This window comes from Giraffa tippelskirchi, chromosome 5 (assembly GCF_054371585.1).
Source record: "Giraffa tippelskirchi isolate mGirTip1 chromosome 5, T2T-mGirTip1v1.2.pri, whole genome shotgun sequence".
NCBI lineage: Eukaryota > Metazoa > Chordata > Mammalia > Artiodactyla > Giraffidae > Giraffa > Giraffa tippelskirchi.
In genome coordinates, this window is record NC_137279.1 from 45185744 (window position 1) to 45207445 (window position 21702).

Here is a 21702-nt window from a genome sequence, read left to right on the forward strand (position 1 = left end):
GATGGAACTGACTGACGCTGTTCATGTTTAAACCATTACTATAACCCTGCTTATACCATCGTGGTTTCAAATTACATCACTTCCATCATGAGATATTGTCATTGTCATAAACTTTAGTGAACACATAGCTCCAGCTCTAAATTACAATAATACATTTTAGGTAGTAAACATTGGGCAATTTGTTATATTGAAAACACACACAATATGCATAAATATACAGACACAGAGAAAAATTCACACTGAGATTGTAGGTGTTTCACAGTAACATATAAATGGTTTCTTTTCCTTTCAAGTTTTAGTACAATTTTTCAGTTTTCAGATCAAGCCTTTGGGTTTGTTCAATTCTTAGAATTTTTCAGTTTTTAGAGAGAACTTTGTCTAAATACCTACATAAGTTTATAAAATTTGGTTTATTCATAAATTAGAAAAACACTCGTCTTCTAATCATAGTAAAATGTTGAATTTAAACTATGAAAGGGGACTGATCCCTTTTACATTAAATATGACAATGTAATTCTGAGCACGGTATGATAACAGATGGAGAAAAGCACCACTTGAACAGCCTGCATTTGGAGAAAAAAATATTGTAGAGGTTGTTGAACCTCCCAAAGTTTTCGGTTAGTGTTAAGATGCCTCTAGTTCTGTTAAAATCAAACTTTGTTAAAAACATTTTGTTATGATAATATTCCAAATGGTTTGCCAACTTCCCTTTTAAACAATGAAAGAAAAGAGAAGAAAGGAGGAGAAAGAGAGAAAGGAAAAAAATGAAAGAAAGAAAATAAATTATTTATACACATGTGATATCTGGAAAAATCCCAATAGTTGAAACACTTTATTGAGAAAAAAATTGCTTAATACTGCAGAATAATAGCCATTCTTTTAATGCCCGTTTAAAGTATTTCACTGTAGAAGTGAGAACATAATGTTAACATAGGTCCTATGGTTATTTAATCTTAGAAGTTTCAGAATTTAGCTTGATCATGATAGTTAATAGTTTTTCTTCTCTGTCAGACTTCTATTGAGAACTAACCATTTGTGTGCTAAGTACTACTAACCCACAGAATTAGGACAGCTTTTAATGCCTCAGTGTGGCTGAACTTCAGTAAATAAATATTAGTGCTGGTTTTGCCCGCTTTGCCATTCTGTCTTATTCAGAGAGTTAATTTCTAAAGTCAAAGTCCATAGAGAGTTTTCCCGTGCTGTATCAATTTGTACTGTCTGACAAGATCCATTTCTTGCAAGTAGAGCATATTAAGATGCAGCAACTGCTGAAAATGGACTGGTGGTAACTAATTCCTTTGTTCTTAAGAAAAACGGTTTTGCTTGGTTCCATAGAAAGCTTTTTCTATTGAGCTTTATTTACTACAAGTCTACAGAAATTTAGCTTAGTTTTATAGAAAATAAAGCTTAATTATCTATTTTCTAAATGCAGTACTCTCTTGTAAGCATTTTGCACTTAGTCTACGTTCATGTTTTATAAAATCCACATTCATAAATTTAAAGATGACAATAAAAATGAAAAGAACTGTATATATCTCTGTTTTGCACAGAAAATGACTTGCTTCTTGGACTAAATATTTCTGATACACAATTTTGGGTTTTTTTTAGCATTTGCTTCCCTTCACCATTCTTTATTGATTTATATACTCAAGTGTGTGGCTGAGAAATTTCATATTATTTCGTTTTCAGCTGAAATAAATAAATCTCACACAGGTAACACTTCATTTACCCTTAATTTAAATATTTTGAATGTCATATTCTAAACAAAGTTTAAAATTAAATATGAAAAAGATGCTATAAAATAGTGATAAAATAAGGATTTCAAATCTTATAGGGCAAATAAAATTTTAAAATGAGTAGAAATTTGTAGGTCAACCTGAAAGAGAAATAAACTATCACTTCTTTTGGAATTTCCCTTTATTATCTAATTGGACTTAAAAATGGAAAATAGAAATTCAACATTTTTTGAAGGACTCAATTAGTAAATATACCATCCACTTATTTAATGAGTATTTATTGAGCACCTACTATCTTTTAAGTACATTGGTTGGCCCTGGACATAGAGAGAGAAAAAAAACTCAGTTCCTATCCTTAGGTTGTTCACATTCTACTAAGGAGCCAGATCTATATATGCAATTACAGTAGAGTGTGACAACAGTGTAATGAGGGAAATTAAGATTGCCACAGAAGCACATAGGAAAGAGAACTGTCTCATTCTATTAATTGGAGATAAAGGAGATAGGGAAAGCTTTCTGAGTTCATGAATAGGAGTCCTCAGAGTAGAGAAAGGTGGGGCAAACACCCCAAGTAGAGGGAACAATATATGCAAAGACGTAAAGTTGGGAGAGAATGTAGACTCTACAGTTACTTTAGGTGTTTGGCAAGAGAGGGAGAGGGACCAGAGGAAGGGTCTTGTGGGCCATATTCTGGAATTTTGGCCATTCTGAGAGTAAGGGATTACTCTTAATGTAGTATTTTAATCAGGGCTTCTAACATGATCAACTTTTGGGGTTGGGATTGTGACTCAGACAGCTGTGTAGAAAGTGAACTTGGAGAGTTGATGTAGGAGACAAGAAAACCAGTTAGGACACAGTTGGTAACTACAGCCCATAGGCCAAATCTGGTGCATCATCTGTTTCTTATGTGATCCATGAGCTAAAAATGTTTTTTGTATATTTTTAAATGACTGGGAGGAAAAAAGAAAAACAATATGTTATGACACACAAAATCATAAATAAAATTTTATTGGACACCGCCATGATTATCCTTTGTGTATTATGTATAGCATTTCCATGGCAGAATTGAGTATGATCCTCAAAGCCTAAAATATTTATTATCTGGCCCTTCATAGAAAAAGTTTACAGCGCCTTGGTTGGGAGTCTTGTTTAACTCAAGAAGTCAAGAGAGCTTGAACTATGCTAGGATCAAATGTGTATTTAAGGAAGGTAATTGAAAGGCACTGTGAAAACAGATTGGTTGTAGAAGAGATGATTGGCAGGGACTCCAATTAGACTATAAGTACAGTAGTAGTCCTCAGCTGTGTATGCGCCAGGAAAATAGAAAGGAAATAGTATCTTCAGGAGGCATTTAGGGTAATGATAAGAGAGACTGGAATTAAAAATGATTCTTGACCTAGAAGATTGGGATGGGGGGAGAGAAGGGACATGTGTATAATTATGACTGATTTGTGGTATTGTACTGCAGAAACCAACATAAAATTGCAAAACAATTTTCCAATTAAAAAATTTAAAAAGATGATTCCAAAGCTTCTAGCCTGTGTTAAGTGGATGATCCATTAATTCAACTAGGGAATGTTAAAGGAGTAGCAGAGGAAAGAATATGCTTTATTTCAGAACTCTGATGAAGATGTCCAGTGTAAATCCAGTGTGAGGAGAAAGATCATGACAGAGGTTTAGATCTGGATGCTTTTACATAAAGATAATGTAGCCAAAGGAGTGGGTAGAAGCACATAGAGAGGACTATGTTTTCAAGAACTGTGGAAGAATAGCCAAGGAAATGGGGCCTTAAGTGTATAAGAAAAGAATAAAGTGTGGCTCAGGTATACTTTTGGTGAAGTAACAGTTTAAACCATACACATGTTAAGGGTTGGGTGGGGCGTGTATCCTAGGATTGAGGAAACTGAGTTTTGGTATCTTCTCCCAGGCGTTCACTGTCTTTGCAACTTTTGACAAATTATTTAATTCTTTGAACCTGCATACTCACCTGTAAAGTTAGGTTAGACAAGATGATTTCTAAGTTTTCTTCCAACTCTAATAGTCAAACAACATAAGTTAAGACAATGCATTATTAAATTCCTGTTTCTGGGCATTAGGTGCTTAAATTGCCTGGAGTATCCTTTGGGCAAGATGTTTCCGTAGTTTGTGAAGTTCAGAGAGATTTCATAGAAATGTCCTTCATACCACCATTTACATTCATCATAATTTAGGCTCTGGTGACTTCTCTTAAGAGTTATGAAAATACTCTCCTAACATCTTTCCAATCTCTTTTGCCAGCCACTGCTGTGTATATTCATAAGCACTGTCTTGACTCAGTCACCTGTTCTCAAAACCTTTCTTGGTGCCCTGCTATTATAGAAGGTTCACTCAGCATTTAAGTTTCCCCAACAGGCTCCTGCAGAGAAGACAATGGCACCCCACTCCAGTACTCTTGCCTGGAAAATCCCATGGACGGAGGAGCCTGGTAGGCTACAGTCCATGGGGTTGCTAAGAGTCGGACACGACTGAGCGACTTCACTTTTACTTTTCCCTTTCATGCACTGGAGAAGGAAATGGCAACCCACTCCAGTATTCTTGCCTGGAGAATCCTAGGGACGGTGGAGCCTGGTGGGCTGCCGTCTATAGGGTCGCAAAGAGTCGGACATGACTGAAGCGACTTAGCAGTAGCAGCAACAGGCTCCTGGGCTTCCCAGGTAAAGAATCCACCTGCCAATGCAGGAGACCCAGGTTCCATCCCTAGGTGAGGAAGGATCCCCTGGAGGAGGAAATGGCAACCCACTCTAGTATTCTTGCCTGGGGAATCCCATGGACAGAGGAGCCTGGAGGGCTACAGTCCATGGGGTCGCAAAGTCAGACATGCCTGAGTGACTGATCACACATGCACACATGACAGGCCCCCAACCTTCTAAATTTATTTCACTGCTACCAGTTCCATCCTCTCACATGCTGATTTCCAGCATGTGATTTAAGCAGATGCAGACCTCCTTTGACTTTTGGACTTTCCTCTCCTTTTACTGCTCTGTAAACCCTTTGAGCTTCTTTGGCCCTATTATAATCTTATTTTCCAGGTTTCCCTGAAATCCTAATTTTTCCACCTTAGTCTTCCCTGAGGACCCATTCTAGAGGGAACACATCTCCCTCTGAATCCTCCTTCCCACTTAGAATTGCAGGCACTTGCCACTACTAAACAGATTCCTCAAAACAGGGAAAACGAACATCTGAAAAAATAAATTCATACTCTGAAGATTTTTATCTACCTGCTTGTCTTCTCTTCTGTGATGTATTATTCTTCAAATGGGAGGAGAGATCTTATTAATATTATAGTTCTCAGAGCACCTAGCTTAGCCCTTTGCAAAGAGTTGGAGTTCAATAAGTCAGTATTATAAGAATGGTTAATACAAGTTTATGACTGTTTATTCAAACCCAGTATTTATGTGTGTGTATATATATATATCTACATATTCTCAGATATATCAGGTAAAAAATACGAGATGGAACAAAGATGAAAAATTTTGTTGGGAATTTTTCTTGTAAATATTATTCTATGCTATGATTTTATAACTTTTTTTCATTTTTAACTTAGTATGTACATATATGTTTAAGTATAGTCAAATCAAATGATAACCCTTCTAACAACTCAGTAGGTTTGGTAAAGTGCCTCTCACGTTACTTGAAAACCTCACACACACACAGAATTTTAAACTAGAGGTCTCTATAACTAAAAGATGGTCCCTCTGAGAGTGTTGGAAACCAGTGCCTGATAAACATGATCATGAAACGTACATAGCCTAGTATACATGAAAACAAAAGCTACTCCCTTCCCACTTATGTCTTTGCTAATAGTAATCAAATAACTTCTTTCTTTCCCATAACAAACTTCCAGCTATGTTTAAAAATATATGTTCATGTATTTGCTCACTCTACATGGAACATTTCCTGTTACAAGACACTATCCTAGGGGATGGTGGGAGACATAAATATAAAATAGCTTTAGATGCTGCTCTTCAGAAGCTTATAGGCTAGTGGGGGCAAAAAGAAAATACACACAGAGTTGGTAAGATAAATGAAAAGATCCAGAAGGGATTTTTCAGATAAAATATTATGCAAACAGAGGGACAGATAATTTCTTATTATCCTTGGTAGCATTTGGATATAGGAAAATGGAAATGAAGAACATTTCATTGTAAATTCCAGGGGCCAAACTAGCATTTGGGGGGTACACATGTATACATGAGAAAGTTAATACATATAAGTATCAGTTGGCTTCCCTGATAGCTCAGTTGGTAAAGAATCCGCCTGCAATGGAGGAGACCCCGGTTTGATTCCTGGGTTGGGAAGACCCCTGGAGAAGGGAAAGGCTACCCACTCCAGTATTCTGGCCTAGAGAATTCTATGGATTGTATAGTCCATGGGGTCACAAAGAGTTGGATACGACTGAGTGACTTTCACTTCACTTTCACTTTCATTTTCATCAGTCTCTGAGGTTAAGAATACATTCATTTTGGTATTCATTTTGGCATGGCCTGGTACCATGCCACATGTAGTGGCTTTTTAAAAAATAATAACAGAGGTATTAGCTAAAGGCAAGTGGCCATCACTTACTGAACCTCTACTGTGTTCTGGGAACTGAGCTGAGTGCTTTTCATCGAGCTCTCACAATAACCCTGTAAGATGAAGACTATTATTTCCTTGTTTTACAGTGGATGCAACTAAGGCACAAAGAAGTAAAATGATTCATCTAAGGTCACACAACTGGTATGTCTTTGAAACCCAGAAATTTGCCTGCAAAGCCTATATAGTTATCCATCAGGCTGTAGTTCTATGTGAGTTGGTTTTCTATGTGAGTTAGTAGGGAAATGGATTAATGCGATAATTTCCAAAAGACAACCAAGGAAACCAATAACATAAATTTATAATAGAGAAAAGTGTTAGCTGCTCCCTTATCAGTTCAGTTCAGTCGCTCAGTCATGTCCGACTCTTTGCAGCCCCATGGACTGCAGCACGCCAGGCCTCCCTGTCCATCACCAACTCCCGGAGCTTACTCAAACTCATGTCCATTGAGTCGGTGATGCCATCTAACCATCTCATCCTCTGTCATCCCCTTTTCCTGCCTTCAGTCTTTCCCAGCATCAGGGTCTTTTCAAATGAGTCAGTTCTTCACATCAGGTGGCCAAAGTATTGGAGTTTCAGCTTCAACATCAGTCCTTCCAATGAACATCCAGGACTGATCTCCTTTAGGATGGACTGGTTGGATCTCCTTGCAGTCCAAGAGACTCTCAAGAGTCTTCTCCAACACCACAGTTCAAAAACATCAATTCTTTGGCACTCAGCTTTCTTTATAGTCCAACTCTCACGTCCATACATGACTACTGGAAAAACTATAGCTTTGACTAGATAGACCTTTGTTGACAAAGTAATGTCTGTGCTTTTTAATATGCTCCCTTATACACTGATATAAATACCAGTCAATGAATTGTCATCTTAGCTTGTGATTTTCCTAAGAAACAGTATCCTTTGGCACATCATTCACCTTAGTCATTTAATGTGTTATAATAAAGCTATCACTCTACTTCATTTCTTTTGTACCCAAGAGGAAAGAGAGGCTTTTATTAAAAAGTGGAAATTCCTTCACATATTTGTTTTTGACATGTCCAAACATCTTTAAAAAGCTGTAGAATTTAACTCCCTCTCACAAGACTACCACTTACATACATGGTGGACAGATTATATAAAGTAATATTACATATTAAAACAATCATTTCTGAATGCTTGTGTAATTGTTATTCAATACTGATTGAGGCAATCACTCTTCTCCATAACTATCATGCATGTATTGAAACACATTCTTTTGAATCCTGTATCTTTTTCTCAGATCTAATCTGGAGGGAAATTACTACAGGAAGTCTTCCCTGTTTATTTTCCAGAGAATTTAGAAATTGAATTGCACAAAATGCAAAAGGTGGGCCAACCTGCCAGTAATCCTGGAGGCTCCACCTTATATCAGCAGAGCTTCCTTTAAAATGTATATTTCCCCTTTTACATAAATAATGTTTTCAATGATATGTACTTTGAAGAACTTCTCAGAGTAGGAATCTAAGGGCAGTTCATGAAACAGGTAATTATGCTATGACATACTTTTGTGATCTAGATGGGAAGATTTAACCTTATGACTGTGAGATATAGCAACTTGAACTTTAGTATTTGTGTCTTTTTGAGAGGGAGAAAGAGTATAAGAGAAGAGTCACCAGGTTATCCAATTATGATGGGTGCTTTAACTTTGGGAGGATGATTAAATCTTCCATTCCGGAGCCTTTAGCTTGCAGGTAGTAACTGTTGGTTGGGCTTCCCCAGTGGTTCAGTGGTAAGGAATCCTCCTGCAATCCAAGAGACACAGGAGATGTGAGTTCGATCCTTGGGTCAAGAATATTCCCCTGGAGGAGGGCATAGCAACTCACTCCAGTATTCTTGCCTGGAAAATTCCATGGACAGAGGAGCCTGGCGGGCTACAGTCCAGAGGGTCTCCAAGAGTTGGACACGACTGAGCATAAGTACATTCCTGAATTTAGTGGTTTGACTTCTCAGATTGCCAATATGAGTGAGGACCCTTTGGTTGAGGTAAACAGAAACCCCAAAAGGGGGAATTGATTAGTTTGATGACCAGACCATGTAAAACCCAGGTGTGGCTGGGCCTTCAGAGTTTCTTGGACCAGGGACTCAAGGCAGCACCAGAGTGCCGTCATTTCTATCAATCGAAGGGCTCGACTTCTGTCTGAATGTTGGCTCATTCTTTCAGGTTCTTCCATACCATGGAGCCACATCCCTCAATCTGAACTAAAGATAAAGGAGATGCCCTTGTTTTCAAACTGTACGAATGTGATTTCCTGGCTCCTCCTCTTCCGATTTGAAACCTGCAGTTCAAATTTCAAAACTGAATCATGTGCACACACACTATTTTGGATCCTGGGGCTGGCAGCCTCAGCAAAACCCCAGGAATAAGGGAAGAGAGATGCACTAAGCAAGGGGAGACGCTCTTACTAGGGGGAGGTTGTCAGAGATCTTGACTAAATATAAGAACAGAGGTCCTTTCTATGTCCTCTATTGTCTTTTTAGCAATCTCGGCTTTTTCCTTTGGCTAAGGGATGATTGGGAGTGGAAAGAAGAGAAAGAAGAGTACATCCCTGTCATGTTGGCTTGAGAATGATATTCTCCACTTTCAACATAAGTCCATGGAGGCATGATCAGTTCTCTGCAGGGATGCTCTGTGGTTCTATTTATAGAACTCTTAGAATATAAAAAGAGAGACGTAAAGGATGCATAGATGAATGTTTAGCATGTGCCAAGCACTGTGCCTGGCTTCTGATAACAGTGGTTTAGTAAATGTGGTCCATGGTGGGCTGTGTGTTACTACTCTGTGGCAAGATAAATCCATGATGAGAGTGTTTGGAAATGTTTTTATAATTTTAAACTGCCACAACATCCATGTGCAAGATCAGTATGCTCTCTCTCTCTTTTTTTTTTTTTGTATCTTTACTTTTTTTTTCTAGTATTTATTTTTTTCATTTTACAAAGTTAATGCTTTCCAAAAGATTAGATATTGTTAATAAAAATGATATTTTACAGAAGTTTGAAACACTCTGCTTTCTCAGTGAGAACAACAAGCCTGAAGAAGCTGAGTCTTGGAAAAGGGAACCAAAAAAGTCACACAGCAGGAAGAGGGAGTGAGAATAAAGGAGGCAGAGTTTGCATTGGATCCATCAAGCTTTAGAACCTGTGATCTGGAATTTGTATTCACAATTAAGTGTAAAAACATATTTAAAATCTAAATAGGAGTACTTTAGGGATTGTAAAGTGTCAGTTCATGGGCCAGGATTTAGGCCTTTTTCATCTCTGTGTCTTCTGCACCAAGTTCAGCAGTAGGTTGTTTGACAAGATCTCTGTAAATGCTGGATTAACATGCCTTTCCTCTCTATTGTTAGTGAAAATTTGGAAGGAATAGCACTCTTTTTCAGGTGACAACTAGCTTGGGTCAAAAGACCAGGCTTTCAATGTCTCTTCTTTTGAAGGGAATGCTATAACATTGACATGTATTCTTGCTATTCCATAGTGAACTGTATGGTTTTTTTTTTTCCAAATTATTGAGGAATTTTTAGCCTAAAGTTTCCATTTAAAAGTTAAGCTCATTTTTTTTCTTATACTCCTTTCATGAATAAATTAAGCAGAGAACGTGTCAAAAATAATTTTAAATGGATATATGTGCAACCAACATCTTTAAGTCTTGAAATAGACGGCCTTGGTACTGTTTTAAATTGCGTCCTGTTTCCCTTCCCTCCTCACCCTCCCCCCCCAGTATCAGAGGGAACAGGCTGTCAGGGAGCCTGGAAAGACAAGGCATTTCACTGTGGTCTGATGGATGCCACGTTGCCTGAGCCCACTCTGCTCCACCTGTTTGACCGGCTAAGAACCCTGGTCTAGGTGTGGCCCGGGGCAAGAGAGGTTAGAGTCAGAGGCTGCCAGAGAATGGTCTCTGCAGGTTCTGCTTAACGTTTGTAAAGCCCGAATGTGTGTGCAATGAACATCCACACTGGGGATGTACTCTTCTCCCTGCCACACAGGCCCACAGCCTGGAGCATGGTGGTGGTGGCTGCCAGTTCATTTTCTGAGGAAGCCCAGAGGAAACCGAGAAAGTATTACCCACACCACTTGCCTGACTCAAAACACTGAACATCAACCTCAGTGAAAACAGGAGGAAAAAAGCAAGAGCAGAATTGTTATCCTAGTACCCTGAGTCTAAATATGTTTCTGCAGGAAAGATATGCTGCCTAACACTAATTTAAGGTAAAAGAAGTATTTAAAAAATCGTCAACTTAATATTAGGCATAAGCCACTTGTTATTTAATGTCTCCCTGAAACCCACAGAGTGGGTAACTATATACCCACTATACCCAAGGTAAGGGTGAATATTGGTTGGTAAATCCTGGAATCAAAGCTCATTTTAAGGATCCCGAGGAAAGAAGAGGCTTGGAGTACAACCAGTCTCCTCAGTGCCTGTCTCGGGCCATGTCTCATGGAGGACAAGGGCCCAGTTCAAGTAAGAAAAGAAAGAAAGTGAAGTCACTCAGCTGTGTCCGACTCTTTGCATCCCCATGGACTGTAGCCCGCCAGGCTCCTCCATCCATAGGATTTTCCAGGCAAGAATATTGGAGTGGGTTGTCATTTCCTTCTCCAGGGGATCTTCCTGACCCAGGAATTGAACCTGGGTCTCCCGCACTGCACACAGACTTTTTACCATCTGAGCCACCAGGAAGCCCAGTTCCAGTAAACAAACTTATTAAACTACCACTCCATCAGACAGGCCAAGCAGAGGAGACAGTGCCCTGAACTCAGGAACTCAGCATGGGAACCAGAGAGGTCAGAAAATGTGTAGAAGCAGCATGTAGAGCAGATGTCCAGCTAAGCAAAGACTGCTTCACCTTGGCTCTGTGTGACCTCTCTCAGCCAGGAAGCTCAGGTCACCTGTGGGAGGGCTGAGCGTGCCCCTCCCTGACCAGGTGGTGGAGACGTAGAGCACAGGGAAGGTACCGGTATCTTTAAAACTCATTCCTTGGAAACCTATGTGTGACTACCTCCAAGGAGCGTATTGTAGACCAGGGGACTTACCAAAACAAGGCACCCTGTGTTGAGAGAGTAGTTATAAATATAACTGTACCCACAAAAGAATTATATATAATAAAGTAACAATTCACTCTTGGAATATATGCAAGAAATAGAGGTAGGGGGCTGTTCAAGACAGGACCTTAAAAGTGGGTTTTAGCAGTGTTCAAGATGTTCTGGTTTTTCAATAGCAGATCTGAAGTGTGGTTCACCTGCCTGGACATAGTTCTGTTTCTGATTATCTTCCATCACCCTGGGAAGTCTCTTACCACACTTTATTTCCTAGAGATCTTAACTGTGATTTTATGAGGATATACATAGTATGAAAATCATCTAAACTAATGCAGGTTTCTGTAAATCTGAGGTGTTGCTCATCCATTCAGGGACTCCAATGCTGTAAGTATGAATTCATCTAAAGTAAATGAATTATCAGTCACAGTGTGTTGCTCAATCTAGAAAATGTTAGGGCAATGATCTCATTACTCAAGTCCTTTGTTGCCAGGTGGTGGTGTTGACAAATTAGGGATACAAAGAGAGTATATTGTTAAATAATATGACTACCTATTTTCTGAATCTTAGGTAGCCCTCTTTGTCTTTAGAGGAAAAACCATCTTGCCATTCCTAATATTAACTGTTTGTTAAACAAGATCTCATGGAAACAGTGCTTCAACCTAGGGGCTCTTCAAGCTCTGCTTTTTTGCGCTGATGGCAGTTCTCTATTCTTAGCCTATTTCTGAAATAAGGCATTTATTCACAATCATTTACAATTGACATAATCATCAATGTTTGGGTTGAGGAGAGATGATAATTATATTAAGGAATAATAAAATTCATCTACAGTGAAAATAGAGCTCATAGTGGAGTGGTAGATGAACCCAGACTCAGACCCTGCACTCTGACTAATTCGCACAAAGAATTATCTGAAGAATTATCTGTTAAAAGTGGAAGGAAGAATGACAGCATGAGACAACTCATGTAACTAATAAACTTTTTAAATGCTGTTTCATATGTTTGCTTTTCATTAAATTCAGGAATGGTTGCGACTATGTTGTTGTGATTCAGTCAACATTTATTCCTATCTGTTTTTCATATACAAAGGCTTAGGGATGCCAGAAAATAAACTGTTAACGGAGAATTAACTTCTTTGGCATGCTTTCATACTTATCTTCCAAATTAAAGAAAATGAAATGGGCAGAAACAGAGTGTAGATTACCTCCTTTTTGTCAAAAATGGTGGGAATTTGAAAATTAATAATAAAAAAGGGAACAGATGCAGTAACATGCCAGAGGGAGATTAATGTGGAGAGTAAAATCTGTGAGCAACAAAACTGAAGCAAACTGAATCAGTGGGAGGTTGTTGTACAATCAAAATCAGGATAAAAGAGAAATTACAAACAACCCTGCACTTGTCAAAGTAGTAGTAATGAAATCCTGACTCTGCCAGCAGTGAGAACCTGTGTTAGCACTTTGGGGTAAGGATGGTAGCCGGGTGCCAGGTAGGAGGGCAGTGTTAGGTTGCTGGGCAGCAGCCATCTTGTGTAGAACAGATGGCACCGAAAGCTGGCAGGGGAGGGGCTCCTTAGCAGAACTAATCAGACAGTAACAGATAGGGCAGCTGGGAAGACTGACCACAGAGAGAGAATCTGCGGGGTAGCCGAGTGCCATGATGTTTGCAGTGGTGTGCCCATTGGTCTGAGATAAGACCTTGCAACGTCTTTCCCATCTAAGGAAGAACTGAAACTTTTGTTCAAAAAGAAAAATTGAATTGAATTGCATCACAATTGGGGGTGGGGTGAGTATTGGGCAGAGATTGAGAAAGGAAGAATTGTCCATCTCAGAATGGTTGTGTGAGTTTTCAGTCCCAGTTTTCACAGAACTTTAATTTTTGCAGTTTGTGTGGTTCTGCCATCCTCATGTGTATAGTGCAGCACGTGGAACAATCCCTTTATATATTTTACATACCAAAGAGTTTACCGTATCAAGGCTATAGTTAAAATTAGAAAGGACTTTTTGATGATTTCTATCACATATCTTTCACTAATGCAAACCAAAAACAACTGTAAGATCCATGCCCTTGTGCTTAATAATTTCTTATAACCTGATTTAAGCCATGTTTGATTCAGAGCCACTTGCCCTTCTTTTTTCCCCTGTGTAATTGTGGATTGAACATCAAAATATAAGCATCATTCAAAACCTAAAACCTTAAAAATCAAAGTAAGTCATTCTGAAAGAAATGAAAGAGAAAACTGACCTGGTAAATTTCATAACTTACTAAGGAGCCCATGATTTTTTAAATATAGAAGTGGGACATTCATGTTGAAACTATTACTTTAACAAAGAAATCCAGATCTCCTACATCTGTTTTTGAGCTAGTATATTTCTTTCTTTGCAGAAGGTTTGTAGCTTGGCTCAATTTATTCATTTTGAAGGGGGAGGGGGAAACATTACCAGGATTTGAAATAGGTGGTATAACATAGCCATATGCTATTTATGCAGCAGTTTCTGCAATAAATCTAATTTGGTGCTGTCAAAAAATTAGACTTATTTGATATAGCAGCACATTAGTAAATGATTGTGGCAGATTTAAAGTTGTCATTTAGTCTCTTCTTACTTAACAGAATCTTGCAAATCCGTTTCTCCCCCTTAATCAACTCTATGAAAATGTCTCAGTTCTTTGTCCTGCAGTCCTGCAAATATTTCCACATCTGAAAGAAGGTCTTGCCTTAAGGTAATTGAGGAAGGGGGTGGCAGAATGGATATCCTCCGGTGTTAAAAGACTTTGTGAATATAAAGGCAGAAACATCAATAAACCAGAGAAAAATAGTAGTATTTTAATCATTTTCAATTCTTAGAAAAACAGAACTATGTCTCCTTCAGAATGTAGATAAATTAAGGTCAGTTATTCGTTAAGGAGTTTAAATATGTTACCTTCCATCCTATGTCCATATGCTGCTTTAGGAAAATTGATGTTAAGGAACGTGAACGACATCAGCTCTTGGTCTTTACCTGGCAGTGCCCTTAGAAACGGCTTTCCTGTTCTCTAGTGCAACCCGGCAGCATTGCTTGAAAGCCTCTTTATTTTTTCTGTGAAATTTGTGTTTCAGGTGTTGGTAGCAAACTATCTGAAACTTTTTCCTAAGTGTTTTTTATTTAGAAGATAAAATAAGCATGTTATGTATTAGGCATATTAACATTGACAGTAGTCTTTGAATTTCTTAAAGTAGCCCATTTGTAAAAGTAATCATAGTATTATTTCCCTGTTCTTTTTCTTGTGTGTTTATGGAGGGGAATAGTGAGTGCGTGTGTGTGTGTGTATGCACATTCATACATCTGTGTGTGACTATAAGTGATGTTAAACTGAGTGGTTTCATTTGTTTATGTTCTTATACAAATTTCCCAAAACAGCCCTACTAGTGTGTTTTTCAAATGCAATTTGCTAAAAATGAAGAGTTTCTTCATGGTAATTTAAGCAACCTCTATTAAACTAACATTTTGCTAATACTTACTTCTATCATATACCAAATCAGACCACAGAAGTGATTAAATTACCAATATTCTTTCCATGTTATTCAGAAGCAGGGACCCAGGTAACCAAACTATCATAAAGCACAGATTACACTAAAGGGAAAAAGTAGCCAAAATAATGTTAACAAATTTGCTGGGTAAATTAGATACTATTTTTGAAATTTTTTCCACATGTAAAGGAATTATTTAGAAATTATGTTTTAGGAAAATCAAAGAGAAAGCACCTCTAAGAATTCATATTTTGTGTTCAAAATCCATATGTTTAATTATATTACATATATTACAGAAGAATGATTTATAGGATATAGAGTATTTTGGATATTAGTAATAAAATTGAAATTAGAGCTAAAAAGAATGGCTCTGCACTTGGATTTTAAGCTGTCATTTTTGGTTTTCATTTTTACTTTTATATTTGGTATGTAAAATAATTTTCTTAAAACACATAAAAATTGCTCTGATAAAGTCTTTTTAAGTAAATTACATTTAATCAGTCAGAACCTTAAGATTAAAATTTTTAATTACGTGTTTTAGAATATTTTTATTAATAAACCTGCTTTCAATTATATAGCAGTGAAAAGAATTTAATTTTTATCTTTTCTAAAAATAATTTAGTGAATTATAGGTTTGATTAATTTTACTTCATAAAAGCACACATAATAAGATTAAATCTTGGAATAATTCTTCCCAATTATAAAAGCAACATTATGAACAAAGTGTCATTTAGCATTATATTTGTAAAAATGCTTTGGTTAAAATATATTTTCTCCTAAAAAGTGATCTCTCTTTTTCTTATAAGAAATTTGAGTCAAGTCATTGATTTGTCTTTTGCTAAAGAATATGGTTGTCTAAAATACTGGTGAATAATTCAACATAAAGTGATTTCATGTTCAATTTATGAAGATAGGATAAGTCTTTGATAGCTGTAGGTGACACAGAATAAATTTAATTGAGAGTATCATTTTCATCTAATTACCTATTTTCCATGAGTTTATTTCTTTCACAAAACTGGCCTATTGATACAACTTACATTCTTTAGATAGATGATATGTTTGGCAGCATGTATTTGAGTATTATATAAGCAGAGTTGTTTATTTTTTACGTGACAGAATTTAAAATATCCATGAATTGATTTGTATATCATAGGTTAAGGTTTTCAAAGCAGTAATGGAGCTGTGTGTTAATATATAGCTTATAATTGAAATGATACATATTTGTACATTTTAAGCATTTCAGTGTAAAATTTCTTAATTGGAATACTCTTTCCCTTGGCTAATTCATTAGTGAAAATATTTATTCCTCAAGTTAATGCTATATAGTATGAAGCAATTTTTACATAGTGTAAACTTGTTTATGATATTTTGATTTCACTTTAAAACTTTTATTTTGCTTCTTATACATATAGTTCATACTTGATATAATAAGAAGTGCAGACACACATGAAGGAGATACATATCAGCTGTCTGGTTTTACAAATGATCATTAAAACACTATGTCTTACTACTTTGACTCCAAATTATTGTCTTCCCGAACCCAAAAGTAATTTTCACAAGTACATTACACAACAGAACTTCATCTTCTGCTGGTTAGCAGTAGAGGATTTAAATCCATGCCGACAGTTCATTTGACAATGACCTTGAGGGGCTTTGCTTCTTGAAGAAGAAAGCAGAAGCTTGCGGTAAACAAAGTTCACTTCTGACAGATGGATTGAATGACAGAAAGGTTGTGAGTGCCAGAATAGCCCTGGCAGAGGAGGAAATGTTCAGTGGAATCCAACAGGAGAGGAGGTGTGAACAGGTGCAGGGTTGCTGACGGAAGGGGAACCAGATGGAAGGAGCCAGAGCCAGTTTATTTAAAGGAAAAGGCAGAAAACATTGCAAGGCTGTGCGATCAGTGGCTAAAAGTGTTCATAGAGGAAGGTAAAAATTCACAAAGCAAAACTGCACAGTGGGGTAGCTAACACTTAGCATAATGGTAGTAATTTGTGAGTTTAGTTTGGAAGTTGCAATTGAAATACATTCATCTTGGCTCTTGACACCATCAAGTATAGATATCTGAAAGTTGTTTATTTTTTTTTAAGTTTCTAAGCTTTTTTTATCCATCCATTAATTTAATTTCTTCCAACCAGAAGCTCCGTTATGATAATACTAAAATTGTGTCGTCAGCTAGGAAAAGAAAAAAAAAAATTTAAGTGAAGATTAACATTCCATTCAAATTTATCTTGTGATGCCTCAGTTTTGTTCACATATGGGAAGCGAATGCACGCACTGTTGGGTGGCATCTGTAATATCTAAGAAATTTGCAATGTTAAAATAGATGCCGTTGGTTGCTTTTGTTGTTGTAAGTCTCTGTTCATTTTGTGAAGTCCGGTTTGATTGTTTCAGTCAGAATAGTGCTCTCTGAAATATATGTTTGCCTGCCACAATCTGCAGGTTAATTTCTGTTGCTGAGATTGTCCTGATTTTCACTGACTTTCAGTGACCTGCCTTCAGGCAGACACCTGCAAACTAAGTATCATTTACAATCGGAACAGTTTACAGTGGGGCTAAGAGACTTTTAAACAATTTTCCTTAGACCTATGAAAATGAAACCTTCTCTCTGCAAACTGAAGACATCTTGCTGATCATCTGTCTGGTCACATCATGCCTTCCATTTATGTGGGCCCATGTCTTCCACTCTTGTCCTTGAAAAATTCCTATGTTACATTATTGATAAAAAGATGCCAATAGAAGAGCAGCCGTAAGAAAGCAATCACCAGAAAAAACAGTGAAAATGCACAATTATTTGGGGATCTTAAAGAACTAACAATTTACCCACAAAAGTTTCTGCATTCTTCTCACAAAGATTAAATACTCAGAGTAAATTCAGTGAGCACTGTGTTCCCTAACTCAGAGCAGCCTGGATCAAATAGATTATATCTGATTAGGTCAGGGTATTTTGGGACACTGATTTTAGAGAAAATGTCTATGATCTATGACATGCTTTTGTCAGTGAAGAGAAATGAAATTTGATTAGCAGTTATACAAGATGTTTACTTACGTTCATATTGTTGATAGAGATCAACACTTTTGGTCACTTTTGAGACTGGATGAGGGAAAATGGTGATTTTTTGTAATAAAAGGGAATTGATAACCTGTGTGATTTTTTAAAACCAACTCTAAAATGTACTTCTTCCAACTCATCAAGAAGTTTTCATCCAATAGATACTTATTAATCTAAAATTTTACATAAAATTGATTAGAAGCTACTTGCTTTCACTGTAATATACTGATTTTACCAACTCTTCTATCATAGTGACTAAACACCTTTTGATAGTAATGTTACTAGCATGGTGCTGCTGTGTAAAATAATACCATAAAACTTTTTCCTAAGTGTTTTGACTTGAATTATGGAATTCAAATTGAAAAATAGTGAACAAAAACTGAAACAATTAGTGTCATCATTTGATATTCATACTGCAAATCAAATTGCAAGCTCTTTATAGGTAAAACTAATAACTTTCCAGAAATATTTGAACTTAGTTGTACCCAGCATAGTGTTTTACATCACAGGGGTCTTGAATTTTTTTTTTTAATGAAGGGTAAAGGGTTGATTGCTGTTAAAGAGTCATTCATTCAACATTTATTCATTTTTAAATATTTGTTTATTTATTTGGCTGCGCTGGGTCTTAGTTGCAGCACATGGGATCTTCAGCTGTGGCGTGTGAACTCTTAATGAAGGCAGGTGAGGTCTAGTTCCCTGCCCAGGGATCGAACTCGGGCCCCCTGCACTGGGAGAGCGAAGTCTTAGATACTGGACTACCAGGGAAAGCCCTCGTTGAAAACTTATTGAGTGCATATTCTATTACAGCTATAGAGGGAACATTTAAGCACTGTAAAGTTTTTAAATGAAGAGAGCGTGATTCTTCTTTACAGGTATCCTACAACCTAGAAGACAAGGTTTATGTAACTACATACTGTGTGTATGTGTGTGTGTGTGTGTGTGTGTGTGTGTAAAAGCTAGAAAACAGCATATTTAGATTTATGAACTGCCCTCAACTCAAGATCATCTTAAATGAATGAATTAATGAAACTACCCATGTAGGCCAATACTCATTATGTGAAACTTGAGATGCACAGAAGTTCAGTGACATGTCCAAGGTCAACAGTCATTTATTGGAAGCTAGAAGTAGAGTCTCCATTTCTTTGCTTCTAATCTAGTGTTTTTCCCTGCCTTCCACATACTACTCTTCTGTATTAATTGATAATATAGCTTGTCTGAATAAACACGTTAAAATCTTTCTGTAGAAATCTCAGATGACCTGTGGCTGAAAGGGAAACTAATTTTCTTTTGGGGCTCAGGCATATGATTATTGATTCTTGAAACAAAAAAGCAAGGAGTTTTAGCTTACAAACAAAAATTACAGCTTCTTGGAACACTCCTCCTAGGAGTGGTGGTAAAGATAGCTCCCTGGACACACTGCTTAGATAAGCACATTACTCACATTAACTCAATCTCCATGAAACCCTTCCAGGTTGATTCTGCCATGAATCCCATTTTACAGATAAGAAAGCTGAGGTGTCTGCAAGTTAATACCTTGACCAAGGTCACAGCACCACCAAGTGGTGGAGTTAGGATTCAAGCTTAGGCAGTTAGGCTCCAGAATAAGGTTTTATCCATTTTACTGTTTGCCTCTGATGGTAATGGGTGGTGTGAAAATATTCCTTTTGGAAAGTTGAATTAAATAGGATTCCTGGCAGTATGGCTTCTCAGAGCTTTTAATATGCTAACACATAGTATGACTCTCTTTAGAAAGGAATTTTGTTTTCCCTGTTTCCCAAATTTATATGACTTAGGGACACTTTGCTTTTAAATCTGCAGATATCTCCCAGAAAACAGGTTTTGGGAAATACACAAAATAATCTAAATCACTTTGTAGCAGGACATCTGAGAATTATCACGTGGGAATTGTTTTCTTATCTCATCAGTGCCTCTGGAACTTCACTCTCTGTCCCCACCTCCCACTCTCGTTCATGAAGAGAGCAGGGGGGTGGGTAACTTTCATGTCAGGTGTAATCAGTGCTCTGAAATGGAAGTGAGAGAGGGGAGATGTCTTTCGTCACTTGAACAGTTAGCTGTGCCAGAGTCATATTATAGCAAGTCCTTCCATATTTGCTCTTCCAACTTTGCCTTTATATATGTCAACAGTTCTAGAAAATAAAATAAATTTGACAATTAAATAATTTGACGCCAATCAGCTAATTGAATTGATGTACCTTTCAAAGCTTGACTCTTAGAATAAGATTTCATAGTGTAAAACATGATGGGTACTTTTGGGTATAAGTTATTTTAAGCAATTTTCTGCTAGGAATTATTGGCATGTATCTAAAGTCTGGGACCCTAAGTCAAACTCTGCGATCGATTTCATTCTCCCTCAGTTCTTGGCATACTGATATTCCTCCTTTCTGTGTATCTCCTTTACCATATTCAGAAGAAAGGCAGCAAACTCATGGGCAGTACGCTCTAAAAGTTGAGAAGTTTAGCACTCTTAATGTGTTAACATTGCTATAAATACACTTGAAAGTGCCTAGAATTCATAAATATTTCAAGTGAGATGTGCTATAAATAATGATCTTGTAATGATATTGATGATTGGAATTGTGATTCTCATGACGGGTTATACGTGGTCCTGGCGTTCCCACTCACTCTCCTTTCCGGATTCTCAAATGGTATTTCTTCCAACAAATAAACCCCACCAGTGTCTGTAGAGATTTGAAACCATTCAGCGGCTTATTTGTATTTCACGAAATGGAGATAATGTTTTGCAATAAGTAAAAACCACAAGGCAACGGATGAACTCTCCAGGCAGTAGGATAGTTTATTACACGGGTTGATAGATTGACTGACTGACTAATACTCTTGATAGACTTTGAAACTGTTAGTTTCTTACTATAAACAAGTAAAGAATGAATGATATGAGGATGATTGCTGAAGATTCAGTAAAAAAATCTGTGGGAGGGCTGATCTTAGAAAATCTGCTATTTTCCATGTAACAATTATACAAAGCCTATTAAATGATAAAGATTTTCCAGTTATACACACATTAACTTATTAGGAGCCTGTAATCCATGTATATAACTGGACATTTTTCTATAATTTGCCAGCTTGGCTGTATGGAATAATTTTTAATATGCTTCATAATTTAATTTTAAATATGAATACGTATTTTGGGAGTTGCTTCAAACCAAATCTGATTTACAAAAAAAAAATTTAGAAAGCTTATATTGCTTACATTTGTATAACACGGTGACTGCTTCAGCTTTAGCTCTTAGTTTTCTATCAGAGTTCTTCTTTGTTTCTCCTTTCAAGCAATGATGACTGGATGACACAAATCAATTTATCAAGATAAGAAAATGTTATTTTAATAATTTGTGCTTTTTATAAAAATTATAAGATTTTATATCTTCAGGATGTACTTAAAGTTAGTATGTGGTAACATGGTTGGTTTGATTTATGGAACATCAAAATTAAAAATGATGCTTTGCTTTAAGGAAAGCGGAAAGGAGTTTTGCTCAAATCAGCACACTTCAGTAGAAACAAGAGAGCCACAAAATGCAAACCACCTATTTAAACTTTCCAAATAGTCATATTTTAAAAGAAACAGGGAAAGCTAATTTTAATAACATAGTTTACTTAACCCAATGTACAAAATAGTATCAACATGTAACCGATATAAACTAATTAGATATATCTTACTCTTTTTTATCCCTAATTCTTCACAGAGGTCCAGACTTCCAGCAGGTCTCTCTTCAAAC

General features: G+C 36.9%; 1 protein-coding gene and 1 long non-coding RNA gene across 23 annotated transcripts in view; both read left to right on the forward strand.

Moving 5' to 3' along the window:
• The window catches only part of SDCCAG8 (SHH signaling and ciliogenesis regulator SDCCAG8), a 241147-nt gene that overhangs the window by 128519 nt on the left and 90926 nt on the right, over nucleotides 1-21702 (forward strand). The window lies entirely within an intron of this gene.
• On the forward strand, nucleotides 7934-13146 carry LOC145506208 (uncharacterized). Its single transcript, XR_014053627.1, has 2 exons — nucleotides 7934-8152; nucleotides 10925-13146. It is a non-coding gene; the product is annotated as an uncharacterized LOC145506208 (long non-coding RNA).